The sequence below is a fragment of the Lissotriton helveticus genome, chromosome 1_1 (genome assembly GCF_964261635.1).
Source record: "Lissotriton helveticus chromosome 1_1, aLisHel1.1, whole genome shotgun sequence".
In the NCBI taxonomy this organism is placed as follows: Eukaryota; Metazoa; Chordata; class Amphibia; order Caudata; family Salamandridae; genus Lissotriton; species Lissotriton helveticus.
Genome location: NC_136057.1, coordinates 1,904,627,866 through 1,904,641,478, shown reverse-complemented (window position 1 = coordinate 1,904,641,478; position 13,613 = coordinate 1,904,627,866). Strand labels below are relative to the sequence as shown.

Sequence of the window (13,613 nt, the reverse complement as noted above, 5' to 3'; positions counted from 1 at the left end):
GTGCGGCAAAGGTGGCAAAATCTTGGCATAAGCAAGCCAGTTTGCGGTTGAAAAAAGCCCAAACTTAAGGATTGCTCATTTTCTTTGGAGAGGAGTCCAACGGATGCCACACCATGGGTCCATTTGCAGGGTCAGAAAGCAGTAAGCCTGGGCTGGTAACTACGCTCGGCCAGCTGAGCTTCCGTAGTTTTGCATACTCCGCGTTCCGTTGCAAACGCGGAGTTTAGGCAAAACTACGACTATGGCGGAGTGTATTTAGCCGGCCCCTCCCCCTCCCAAAGTAATTATAAAGTAAGAAAAAAGGCACTTACCTGCTGTGGCTGCCTACTCCTTGCCATGGCCACTCTCCTTCCTCGTCCTCACCATCTTTCTTCACACGCAAGACGTACAAAGTAGGGGTTATTAGAGAAAAGGGACGGCGAGGACGAGGAAGGAGAGCGGCCATGGCGAGGAGGCAGCCACGGCAGGTAAAGGCCTTTTTTCTTACTTTATATTTACTTTGGGAGGGTGTAGGAAGTGGAGCGGAGTTCCACTGAGTTTATTTCCAACTCTGCGTAGAGGCACTACGCCTGCTCCTCCCAGAGTTAGAAAGCAGGTCAGCTCGGCAGTTGCCTATGGAGCTAATTATGTTTCTGTAGTTCGGAACAAGAGGCCAGTCTGCTGACCTATGTAGTCACTGCTGCCTGGGATGGAGGTTGCAGGTCCAGTCTTCCTTTACAGCAAGCAGGGCAGCAGGTAGCTGGGCATCAGAGTAGCAGGGCAACAATTTAACAGTCCATCTCGCAGCAGAACAGCACAACAATCCTTCTTCTGTAGTATCTGCAGGTCCAGAGGCCTATTGCTGCCTCTGCCTCCTCTTCCCTGGGTCCAAGTTGGCTCCATGAACACTGCAGTTGTGACAAGTCCTTTCTGGAAGGGCACAGCATACTCAGTTGAAAGTGGGGCTGTGCCCAGCTCTGCCCCCCATCCTGCCAGTTGATGGCCCATCCAGGCACCCCTATTCTCCTTACTGTGTGGCTGTATGGCTTTCTGAGAGAAATAAACCACGTCCAACTGCTACCTACATCCAGTAATCAGACCCAGGACCAGGCTGCTGACACCAAATGGTTGGGACAAGAAATTGCCAACTTTCTAAAAGTAATTTACAACAAGGGGTGGTGATGGACAGAGTCTCTGAATTAAGCAGAATACTCTCACCCAGTCAAGAGATCAGGGCTGGATCCAACACCGTTTTTTAGCTCATTGCACCATCCCAGTTTCAGAACCTGGCTGTATGCAAATTAGTCTGTCCCTGGCCCAGTGCATCATGGGAAAAGGGCAGACCAGACTACAAAAGCCAATTCTTACACTGGGAAGGAAACAAGCTTCCGGGGACCGGTTTCTGGCATTTCAGCCGTCTTCGGCCCGGCGTGCTTGAATCCTGATGGTGCAATGAGCAAGGGACTCACATCTGAGTATACCCTTCCACGCTTAGGGTGGACAAAATAATTTACAACAAGGGGTGGTGATGGACAGAGTCTCTGAATTAAGCAGAATACTCTCACCCAGTCAAGAGATCAGGGCTGGATCCAACACCGTTTTTTAGCTCATTGCACCATCCCAGTTTCAGAACCTGGCTGTATGCAAATTAGTCAGGATTCAAGCAAGCCGGGCCGAAGACGGCTGTAATGCCAGAAACCGGTCCCCGGAAGCTTGTTTCCTTTCCAGTGAAGAATTGGCTTGGTAGTTTGGTCTGCCCTGTTCCCATGATGCACTGGGCCAGGGACAGACTAATTTGCATATAGCCAGGTTCTGAACTGGGATGGTGCAGTGAGCTAAAAAACGGTGATGGATCAAGCCCTGATCTGTTGACTGGGTAGGAGTGTTCTGATTAACTCAGATACTCTGTCCATCACCACCCCCTTTTTGTAACTTTCTAAAAGTGGCATTTTCAGAACTGTGAATTAAAATATGACTTTACCATTAAAAAAAGCTTTAAATTACAATATGCTAGACACTAAACTCGATATTCATACCTGCTCCCATTTGAACGTTATTAATTGTAATAAGGTAACCTAATGCTATCCCATTGGAGAGATAGGCCTAGCAATAAGAAAAACTCATTTAGAGATTTTCACCACCAGGACATGTAAAAGTTGAAAGTATATGTACAACTTTTTAAATACATTGCACAATGCTCTATGGGCTGTTTAGGGCCTACACAAGGCATGCCTTTTATGCGTTAAAAAGGAAGGTATAGGCTTGGCAATAGGTTTATTTTTCCAGGTTGAAATGGCAGCCTGTATGTGCAGTTTAAAAGTGCACATACAGGCTGCAATGGCAGGCCAAAGAAATGTTTAGAGGCTACTTAAGAGGGTGGCGCAATACGTGCTGCAGTCTCACTAGTAGCATTTGATTTACAGGCCCAGAGTAAATGAATTAACATTTTACTAGGGACTTAAAAGTACATTCAATGTACCAAAAGATGTAAGCCAATTTTACCACATTTAAAAAAAAGAGCACATGCACTTTAGCACTGGTTAGTAGTGGTAAATTACGTATAGTCCTACAAGGTCTCAAAAGCCAACTAAAACAGAATAAAAAAACAGGAGGGTGAAGGCAAAAGGTTTGGGGATGATTCTGCAGAAGTGGCCAAGTCCAACAAATATGAACAGTCTAACCCAAACTACCATGTCTGTTTTTTTTAGATTGCAAAAAAAGGCAACCCAAGACTGGTTTAAGCCTATTTGGGCTCTTCAGTCGGGCACATAGGGCTTGTTCCTGTCTCAGGTTGTATGGTTAGCAAAAGAAGGATGGAATGGAAAGCAACCCAGTGTAGTCGCCAGTAGCTGAGATTAATTCAAGCATTCCACCAATAACTTTTTTTATGTACAACAATATCATAGCCAGAATATAAGCTGCTAAAATGTTGTGGAAGTAAGTACACATAGATGGGAATTGATTAACTATTCTTAACCCCACTTCTAGGTACCTTGATGGTATATATATTTATTGTAAAACTATTGTAAAACTAACAACTCAAACAAAATAGTGAACTGTTAATTGAGGGACTGTGCATGGTTTGGTACAGCAATGAATATATGTTAAAGGTGTTACTGTCATGCTGTGTTCACCATACCGGTACAAAAGGGGGTGGTGATGGACGGAGCATCTTTAGCCCACTCTTCCCCCCCAGTTCAGACATGGCCATATGCAAATCAGTCTGACCCTGTGCCTCATGGGAACAGTCCAGCCCGAACTGCCAAGCCATGCCTTCCCTGGACCGGAAACAAGCTTCCTAGGACCGGTTTCTGGCATTCCAGACGTCTTCAGCCAGGCTTGCTTAATTCCAGTGGCAAAGTGAGCAAGGGACTCACGTCTGAGCATACCCTGCCAACTTATGGCAAACAAAGCGGTACAAAAGGGCATGGTGATGGACGGAGCATCTGAACCAATCAAACACTCACACGCAGTCAACTGATCTGGGTTTAATCCATCACCGTTCTTTAGCCCACTCTGCCACCCCAGTTCAGACATGGCCATATGCAAATCAGTCTGACCCTGTGCCTCATGGGAACAGTCCAGCCCGAACTGCCAAGCCATGCCTTCCCTGGACCGGAAACAAGCTTCCTAGGACCGGTTTCTGGCATTCCAGCCATCTCTAGCCAGGCTTGCTTGAATCCAGTGGCAAAGTGAGCAAGGGACTCACGTCTGAGCATACCCTGCCAACTTGTGGCGAACAAAGCGGTACAAAAGGGGGTGGTGGTGTTCACCATACCAACATTTGTTAACATGCATCGCACAAACTCTTAATGTTTGAGCGTGCAAGAGTTGGGGATACAAACTGTTTAGGTGGGTGAGTAGTCCCAGCAAGGTTTACACAGGACCACCACCTATCCTGGGCTCAATATTGTATTAAGGGGGTCACATGGGCCCCTCCAGCCCCAGGGACCTCTACCTCCCAGGACTATGTTAAAAAGTCAAATGAGGGGCTTCATTGTCCCCCCGACCCCAGGGACCCCCACCTCCCATACAAAGAAATGGGGGTCCTCGCAGACCCCAAAGGCCCCGGGGACCACCACCTCCCCAGGGTTAAATCGTTCTTGTTGGGGAGGCCTCACAAAGCCCCCAGGCCTTGGGAACCACCAGCTACCAGGGGCCAAATTTACATTTTAAAATGGGAGGGGGGCCGCATGGCCCTCCTCCCGGGCCATATACGGCCCCAGGGACCAGCACCTCCTTGGGGCCGGTCTTTGCTTACAGAAGGAGGGGGGTGCGTGGTCCACCTCTTAGAGCAATACATGGCCCTGGGGACCGCTCCCCCTGGGCCAGCTCCTGTTATGTCACGGGGTGCCCACCCATTGGGACATGGCTGTTTGCTCTGACTTGGTGGGAGATTTGACAGCCTACGTGAAGTCAGAGCAAACACTCGGCTTCCAGCAGGCGAGAGCTGACAAAATGCTCTTGCTTGCTGGTAGCTGAGGTTGTGTCTCTTTCTCTGCCTGCTGTCAAGTAGGGAAGAAAACAGACTGAAGGATTTCTCTCACAGGCTGGAGCTGCATGTTTAGCAGCTCCCTGTCTGTGAGAGCAATGCCGGCTCCCACCGGAGGTGGGGAGCCAGCTAGGACCACAGGGCATTCATGTTCCTCCCTCGATCCCAAGAAAAGAATGCAGAATAAACGGCAGGAACAAGCAGAAAGAGGCAGAATAGAGGTCAGCACGGAACAGAAAGAGGCAAGATATAGGTGTGAAACAAGCAGAAACAGGCAGAAAGACGGTCAGTAATGAGCAGAAAGAGTCATAATAAAGGTGAGAATTAGCATTAAGAGGCAAAATAAAGGTCAGCAATGATCAGAAAGAAACATGATAAAGGTGAGAAGCGAGCAGATAGAGGCAGAATAGAAGTCAGAAATAAGAAAAAAGAGACAGAATAGAAGTCAGAATTGAGCAGCAAAAGGTACAATAAAAGTGAGAAATGAGCAGAAAGAGGCAAACTAAAGATCGGAAACTATAAGAAAGAGGCAAGATAAAGCTCCAAAATAAGCAGAACGAGGCAGAATAAAGATCAGAAACAAATAGAAAGAGACAAAATAAAGGTGAGAAATGAGCATCCACTCACATATCTACTGAAAGAGTCACGTACCCACTCACAGAGCCACTGAGACACTCGTACAGCAACTCACAGACCAACTTAGGTACTCATGGACCCACTCACAGATCTACTCAGAGACTCATGCACCTACTCCCAGACCCACTCAGAGACTAATGCACCCACTCATAGACCCACTCAGGGACTCATGCACCCACTCCGAGACCCACTGAGACACTTGTTCACCAACTCACAGACCCACTCAGAGACTAATTCACCCACTCACAGACCTACTCAGAGAGTCATGCACCTACTAGAAGACCCACTCAGAGACTCATGCACACACTAACAGACCCACTCAGAGATTCAAGCACTCACTTATTGACCCACTCAGAGACTCATGCACTCACTTATTGACCCATTCACTAACTTAAACAGAAACTCATGCACCCACTGACAGAGGTACATACGCACTCATACACCCCCTCACACACCCACTCACTCACCCTCTCAGACTCATGCATCCACTCACATACCCAGTGAGACACTTATGCAGCTACACCCAGACCCACTCAGCCATTCACACATCCACTGACAGACTCATTGAGACAGTCATACACTAACTCACACACCACATGACACACACATGCACTCACAAACACACTCACTCTCAAACGTTAGCAGTTACACTTAAGAAATAAAATTTGAAAACCTTGTAAATTTACTTAAAATAACAAAAGGTTACAGAGACGTTATAGTTAGAAAATAAGATTAAAGAACCTTAAAAATTCATTTAAAAGACTAAAGGTTACAGGGACGTTATTGTTAGGAAATAACATACAAAAATTCAGAAATTCACTTAAAAAACCAAAGGTTACAGGGGCATTATACTTAGGAAATAGAATTTTAAAGAAAACATAAATATTCAATGAAAAAATAAAAGGTTACAGAGATGTTATAGTTAGGAAATAGAATAAAAAACACCTTAGATATTCACTGAGAAAAACAAGGTTAAAGGGACGTTATAGAGGAGACCTAGCTTCCGGGAGGAACATGGCGGCCGCTAGCTAAACGGCCGCAGCCGGCTTTTCCCCCATGGAGTAACTAATCCCTGCGTTCTATTTTGTATACTATCTAGACCCCTGTTTCTTTATTGGACATTTTTTCTGATCTTGTAATCCCCCCCCCTCTCAACACACTGCAGCGCTTACCGCCGACTATGCCCCCGAAGAACGGGCTGAACCGGCGGATTCTTGGTGCGAGCTGCAGGGTGAGCGAGGTCCGTGTAGATCGGATTCTGCGAGAGCAGGACGTCGTGTCTGGGGGCCGGCGCTGGCTCTGGGAGGAGGCAGCTCGAACGCGGAAGAGGCGCGACCTTGCCTTGCTCGCGTTCCGGGTCGTTGGAGGCAGAGCCAGCGGCAGCTACTGCGGAGCAGAGTCGGCGAGAGGAGCGGCACACGAAAATCCAAGTAAAATTTTATTCTCACAGCGTTGCGGAGTTACCTTTAAGGTAGGAGGCTATTATCGTTCCTGTTCCCCGCCTTGTGGGGGCAATAAGGCTGTTGGTGCGGGTAACTATCTGACAGAGACCCGGTTCGATAAAGTATACAACAGCACACACAACGACATATTTGGAGGACTAAACCCACCACAACTAAGCGGGGCCAATTCAGTCAGTGTACCAATTTGATGTATGGATGTAGGGGGGGTATCTGACAAGGATGCTGGCAGCTTGAGGGGCACGAGTGACAGAGAGGAGAGTCTGTACCCTGCCAAAACAAACAGGTACGCATTAAGAGCCAGGACAGTGTTTGATCCGACTAAAGGAAACCCCCTATATCCTCCACGCATTTCACCCTCAGTTTCAAAAGTGAGGGAACGGGTAAGAAGGGGTAAAGCTAAGCTGAACACCTCAGAAGAATATTTGAGTGTGAAAAATATAAAAAGTAAGGGCAAAAGTAAAAGCGCCAAAGCAGCTGATGCCAGCATAAAAGTTACCCCCTCACTTAAAACCAACTATAAAGTAATGTCTACTACTACTACCACCTCAGCTACCAGCTGTTCTCCCCTGCTGGTTCCGCCTGCCCAGCTCACCAGCTCACTCAGTCCATTCAGTTTTCCCAGCCTGCCTCGGCCACTGTGGAAGTAAATGTTATGGGGGCTCCATTACCATTACAAGGAGGCGCAATAGTGACTCCAATGAGCTCCGTAGGGAGAGCGGATAAGTCCCAAGCCCCGGTAGAGGCAGTGGTTGTAGTGCATTCAGACATTGGCCTGTTAAATAGGTATTCGGTGTTAGGGGGGGTCGAATTAGGAGACATCCAATTAGACCCTACAGTAAAGGCCAAAAGTCCCGACGCATTGAACACGGCGCACTAAGTACGAGCATGCCATCCCGCCCAATTTGACAGTGCCGGCGCAGGGATCACTATAGATAAATCAGATGCAACCTCACGTACATTGGCAGACATTTTACTCACTATGAAGGATGAGATTACTAGTAGGTTTACAGTTTCGGAAGCCAATCAGGCAGAAATGATCAATAAATTCTCAATTTCTGAGGCTAATCAAGCAGACATTAAGGCATCATGTGACGAGTTGGCCAAGAGACTGGACGAGGTCACCCTCAGAACCGAGGTAATTGAGTCAGAAATCCCTAAGATCAAGGAATCTATGCCTACCATCGAAGCAGAGGTCACTAAGCTGTCTGCTCAGAACAAAGAACTGAAAGAGGATATTGAGCGTTTGGAGAATTACTAACGCCGTAACAACTTGAGACTCCTGAATGTGCCTGAAGCCCTGGAGGGAGGGGACATTAAGGGTTTTGTAATATCTTTACTGAAAGGAACAGTGTTAAAAGACACACCAGAGGTTGATTTGCTGCACAGCTCTAATCCCTTTACTTTTCAAATAAGATCTGATATATCACACATAACTGCAGCAAGGCAGTGGGAGCTGGGAAAAAGGTTGGAGGAGTTAAACAGCTTAGGGGCCAAGGCGCAGTTGAAATTTCCAGCACTGTTAAAGGTGATGTGGAATAACCACATGCACCAGATTAAAATTGGGGAAGAGGCAGACGCTCTTATTGCAAAGATGAGAGACAGGCAAGGGGGGCAAGGGGGGAAGTAGACTCAGAGGGTCTTTTTTTTCTTCTACACGTATGACATGCAATTAGCAGGAATTTAGTAAAAAATAAAAAACGGGAATGTTTTTGATACTCCATGGGGGGGGAGAGGGCTAAATAGGCTTTTGCCTATTAGAAGGGAGGGTTCCTCAAGGGTCGGGAGGGCACAGGGAAGTGGGTTGGGGGATGCAGGGGGGCACGTGGGTGGGGAGCAGTGGGAAAAAACAAAAAATAATTCGGCCTTATCTCAACCTTATGTATAGTCTTCTCTGCCATGAAGGGGCGCTGAATCTTTCAGGCAGAAAATGGGGACGATGGCTGGCATGGTCCTGAGGGATAGAAAGACCATCTTCACCTCCTGGAATGTTAACGGGTTAAGGTACCCCCGGAGACAGAGGCTAATCCTTAAATACTTAGAACTTTCAACGGCACAAATATGCATGTTGCAAGAGACACACCTGAGTTATGAGGAAAGTACCTTAATCTTCTCTAAGGTCCCTTGGGTTAAGAGCATTAGCGCTTCGCATCAGACATCTCAAAATAGAGGGGTGGCTGTCCTAATTAAACAAGGTACTCCTTGTAATATAAAAAACACGCAATCAGACGCCTCAGGCAGGTGGTTGACAGTCCAATTGGCGTTTGAAATTTTTTTGACATGATCTGTGCCTCTTTTTACGGCCCCAATATGGACGATCCAACTTATATTTATAAATTACAATCAGCACTGATGTTGGAACCTCCACCCTATGTCATCGGGGGAGATTTTAATGTTCTGTTAGACCCTTTGAAAGATAGATCTAATCTGAGTCATTATAAATGGGCAGTCAAGGTACGTCGGCACTACTTAATATGAACCATGATATGGATCTGATCGATCTATGGAGGGCACAAAAAGGAGATCAGCAGGGTTTTACCTTTTACAGCAAGAAGCATGGCCATTCCTCTAGGATCGATTACGTTTTCTTGGACAGAATGTCAAAGGCCAGCCTAGGGGAGGCATCAGTTCTTCCGAGTCACCTCTCCGACCACGCACCTTTTGCAATTTGTTTATCAGAGTAAGGAGGTACAGCGGCAGCCACTGAGATGGACTCTTAATAGGGCGAAGATGGTCGAAGCAGTACAGGCTCCCTCTCTGGAATTCTTTTCCTTAAATTCAGGTTCCACAACACCGGACGTAGTACGGGACATGTATAAGGCCTGGCTAAGGGGGAAACTCCATGGAATAATCTGTTATAAGAATAAGATCGAAGCTGAGACACTAAAGGGGATTGAAGGGAGGATAAGCAGTCTGGAGAAAGAAAGAGACGGCATTAGCAATAGGGACTCGGAGCAACTCACTCAGATCTTGAAGAATCTGGAGGAGGTAAGATCAGAATACAGAGGGAAGTTAGAAGCCAAGTGTAGGGCGCAGTGGAACTCCAGAATGATGCAGAACTTTGAGTACGGGGAGAAGGCTGGCGCCCTTTTGGCATGGAAAGCAAGAACCGATCGTGCTAGGAATGATATAAAAGAACTTATCATCAATGCTAGCGGGGAAATCTCTAGTAAGAGCGAGGACATGCAGTCCTGTCTCTTTTCTATTTTCTCGGATCTGTATAGAGAAGATTTGGCTCCTTTACCGAGCTCCATCCAGTCTTTTCTTAGGAATAAACATCTCCCCATGCTCTCAGAAGAAAGTAAGAACAAATTAGAGGCTCCATTCACGTTAGAGGAGATAGCAGATCAGATTAAAAAATCAAAGAACAAAAAAGCTTCAGGCTCGGATTCACTCCCAAGCGAAATCTATAAACTCCTTAAAGAGGAGTTGATAGACGCGCTGGGGGTTACCTTTAACTCAGTTTACAGCCTAACTGGAAAGGTTCCTAACACCTGGAAGGAGGCAATAATAGCTCTGATTTTAAAAACTGGCAAAGACTCGGAAAAGGCAGACTCCTATCGTCCAATCTCCCTGCTGAATGTCGACTATAAGATCTTCATGGGCATTTTAGCAGGGAGATTGGCAAAACTGATCCCGAGGCTAATACATCCGGATCAGAAAGGGTTCGTCGCAGGGAGATTGGCAATATTGATCTGGCCATTCAGAGGACAGAACTCTTGGCTGTTGTCGCTTTAGAAGCGGCCAAGGCTTTTGATAGAGTCTGCTGGGTGTACCTCTGGGAGGTGCTGAGGTCTATGGGGTTTGGCCCAATTTTTATACGAACTTTGCAGAACTGTTACCAGGGTGCCTCTGCTCGAATTCTGCTAAATGGACTCCTTACGTCGAGCTTCAATATCCAGAGAGGAACCAGGCAGGGGTGTCCGATCTCGCCTCTTTTATTTAATATATATATGGAACCATTGGCACAGATGTTGAGATTGGACGATTCAATCTATCCCTTTAGATCAGAACAATACAGCTCCAAAATAGCTCTTTATGCCGACAACCTAATACTGTACGCTAGCAACCCAGAGACAGCGATCCCGAGGGTGGAGGAGCTTATGTACGAGTTTGGGTCCTTATCCGGGTTTCTTGTCAATAAAACCAAGACAGAGGTGATGTGTTGGAATCTGGAGTGGCCAGGGAGAGTTAGTGCTGAACTGAGATATCTGGGGATTTATGTAGTAAAGGAACTGGAGAAGATACCTGAGCTTAATCTAAATAGGGTCATAAAGGAAATTGATGGCCTCTTTAGTAGATGGAGGAACCTTCCCTTAACTATCTATGGAAAAACCAACTTGGTGAAGATGGTCATTCTACCTAAGCTGTCTTACCTTTTCTCCTCTATACCATTAACATTCTCGAATAAAAGCTTAATGAAGGTACAGAGTAAGATTGGGAGTTTTGTATGGGGCAATAAAGGTGTTCGTCTGGCGTGGAAAAAACTTAGACGCAGACTAAGGAAAGGCGGGCTTGCCCTCCCCGATGTAAGGCTATACGCAGCAGCATTCCAGTTTAAAAGCATACGGATGCTACTTGTGAAACCAGGGGAGTCAGCCTGGGGCAGGTTGTTGGGTGAAATGGCGCGAGTGGAGGGAGGAGGAGATGGCGAGTCTTTTCTATATAAGTTTGGTTCACCAAGATTCTTTAAACGGGTACGCTTGAAGGTTTTGAGGGCAGCCTTGGGACTATGGTATAGGCTCAGATGTAGATGGGGCATTGGATACTACTCGGACAGTGCCCCTGTCTGGGATGCACCGGGAACACCGGACTGCCTAAAGGACAGTTTGGCGTCGCCCATTAGACGGGCAGGCATCACTGTCTGGTCCGAACTGGTAGACTCTAGGGGGATACATCCATGGGAGTACCTGAGGGCTAAGATCGGGCCAGGGCTCTCCAGATTCAAATATTTACAGTTAATATCATGGTACGAGGCAGAAAAGGGGAAGGTCAGAGGGAATAGAGAGATTGAAGGTTTGTGGCAATCTATCCTTCCACAATTTTTTGAAAAATGTGCACTGCTCCAACCTCCAACAACTGAGAAAAGACTACAATCCATTTTGGCAGGATATACATTTTGGATTAAGCAGAAAGGGTGAAACCATACAATGACTTAATTAGACCTGATTTTTCAGTGCATCATTGGACACAAGAACATACTGCTATCCTACGATCAGTGCAAGCTGACATGATAGCTTCCAAACATTTACACACACGTGCCAATCTGACTAACTCGGTGATCTGCTTAATCGATGGACCAACCAGGTACACTTACATTACTTTTAATGAAGGTTCATACAAAGCATATTTGTACAAAAATGGCAAAATTCATTTTGCACTAACAGAACAAATACTCACAGCAGTACAGACTGCTGTAGTGAGAGAGAGCACTAGCGCAGGGAAAAACGCATAATTGTAACCCCTAGAGACCGTTACGAAGGCAAGCATTCTGATTGCTAAAGCACTACATCCACTAAGGATTCAATGGGCTAACTCTCTCACTGAAAGATATATATTACACATTTGATTCTATATCACAAACACAAGCATTCCTGCACTTTGAACAAGAATATCCTCTTTCGAATTAAATAATGCCTCTAGATCAATATGAATGTATCATTTATACTGAGGGATCTGCTCAGCCGACCGTAGGTATGAAACAGCAATATTCGGTGGCATGCGTAATTGTAAAAGTTTCTTCCTGGAAAAACACACACATATCTAGGAGACTGTACGGCGCAGCTGGCTGAACTAAAAGCCCGAATACTGACACTACAAACTACAGATCATAAATTCCCCACACTCATAATGTGTGATTCATTTTACTGTGTCCAGTCCTATAACGAATATTTCCATTACTGGGGCCAGAATGGATTTAGGGATTCCAAGGGTTGCACAGTAAAGTACAAGATGCTCTGGGAACAGTTGGTGAGGCTGCAAGAAGGCCTGCCACAGGCTCAATTTTTCATGCTTTGAGCCATCAAAGTGTTGGTGCTCACATTGAAGGGAATTCAATAGTGGATGAAGCCGCCAAGGCAACAGTGTGCATTGCTGCAGTTGCTTCCATAACTCACTCTAGCACAAGGATAGATGGAGAAACTATGATAGCTGTCAATGCCATGCACAAGGTAGATACACAAAACATTGCATATGCTCAAATTCCAGGATTGGGGGATAGAGTAATACTAAACACCGATCTCAGATTGGAATTAATATTAGCTGCACTTGAGGGTCTGAGTTCAGCTCATGTAGGGATCTCTAGGACAGTTTCACTACTAAAGTAGAGCTATTGGCAGCCAGGTCTAGTCAAGCAGACCAAGGACTTTGCCCTCAAATGCGACATCTGCCAGCAGATGAAGGGCTCCACCATAGCCCATCCACCGCAAACACCTTTATTGATCACAGACAAAACTCTCACCTGTGTCAATTTGGATCACTACGGCCCCTTAAACTGTGACAGGGCTTACAAGTACATCTTGGTGGCAGTAGATTCATGCTCTAGATTCCTGTGAGTTTGGCCCAACACTCGGCCGATGCTTGAACTGGTATCCAGGATTTATGAGTCTTTATCAGCACATATACGCAATTTGCATTTGTGGTGTCATTTGAGATGTCATCAGTGATGTCACTGACCATGTCATGGGTGATGTAATATATGAGCTCATAAGCAGTGCATTGGGGGGCGTAAGTTATAGTTAGCTCAGGTAACTATAACTGCTGAACTTCACTGGTTTTATACTAGTGAAATCTGACCTAACTATAACGCCCCAGTAAAATTTGTTTTTTTTCAGTGACTTTATATATTTATATATATATATATTCATATTAAGCTTTATTTCGACAAAATTGTCATATATATAATAATCGGAAAAGGGTATTTAAGTCACAATCAGGCACATCTTCGGGGAGAGACATCTACAGCTTTCCTTAGAAGCTTCATTCAAGTGCTGTGTTGTAAACATCTTCAGTGAAGGCCACATACTTTCATAGCTAGGCCTTATCTG

The 13,613-nt window shown here is 45.9% G+C and overlaps 1 protein-coding gene across 1 annotated transcript in view; it reads right to left on the bottom strand.

Annotated features, from left to right (window-relative positions):
- LOC144754718 (flavin-containing monooxygenase 3-like) overlaps nucleotides 1-13,613 on the bottom strand; it is a 242,578-nt gene that overhangs the window by 63,412 nt on the left and 165,553 nt on the right. The gene's annotated exons all lie outside the window — the stretch shown is intronic.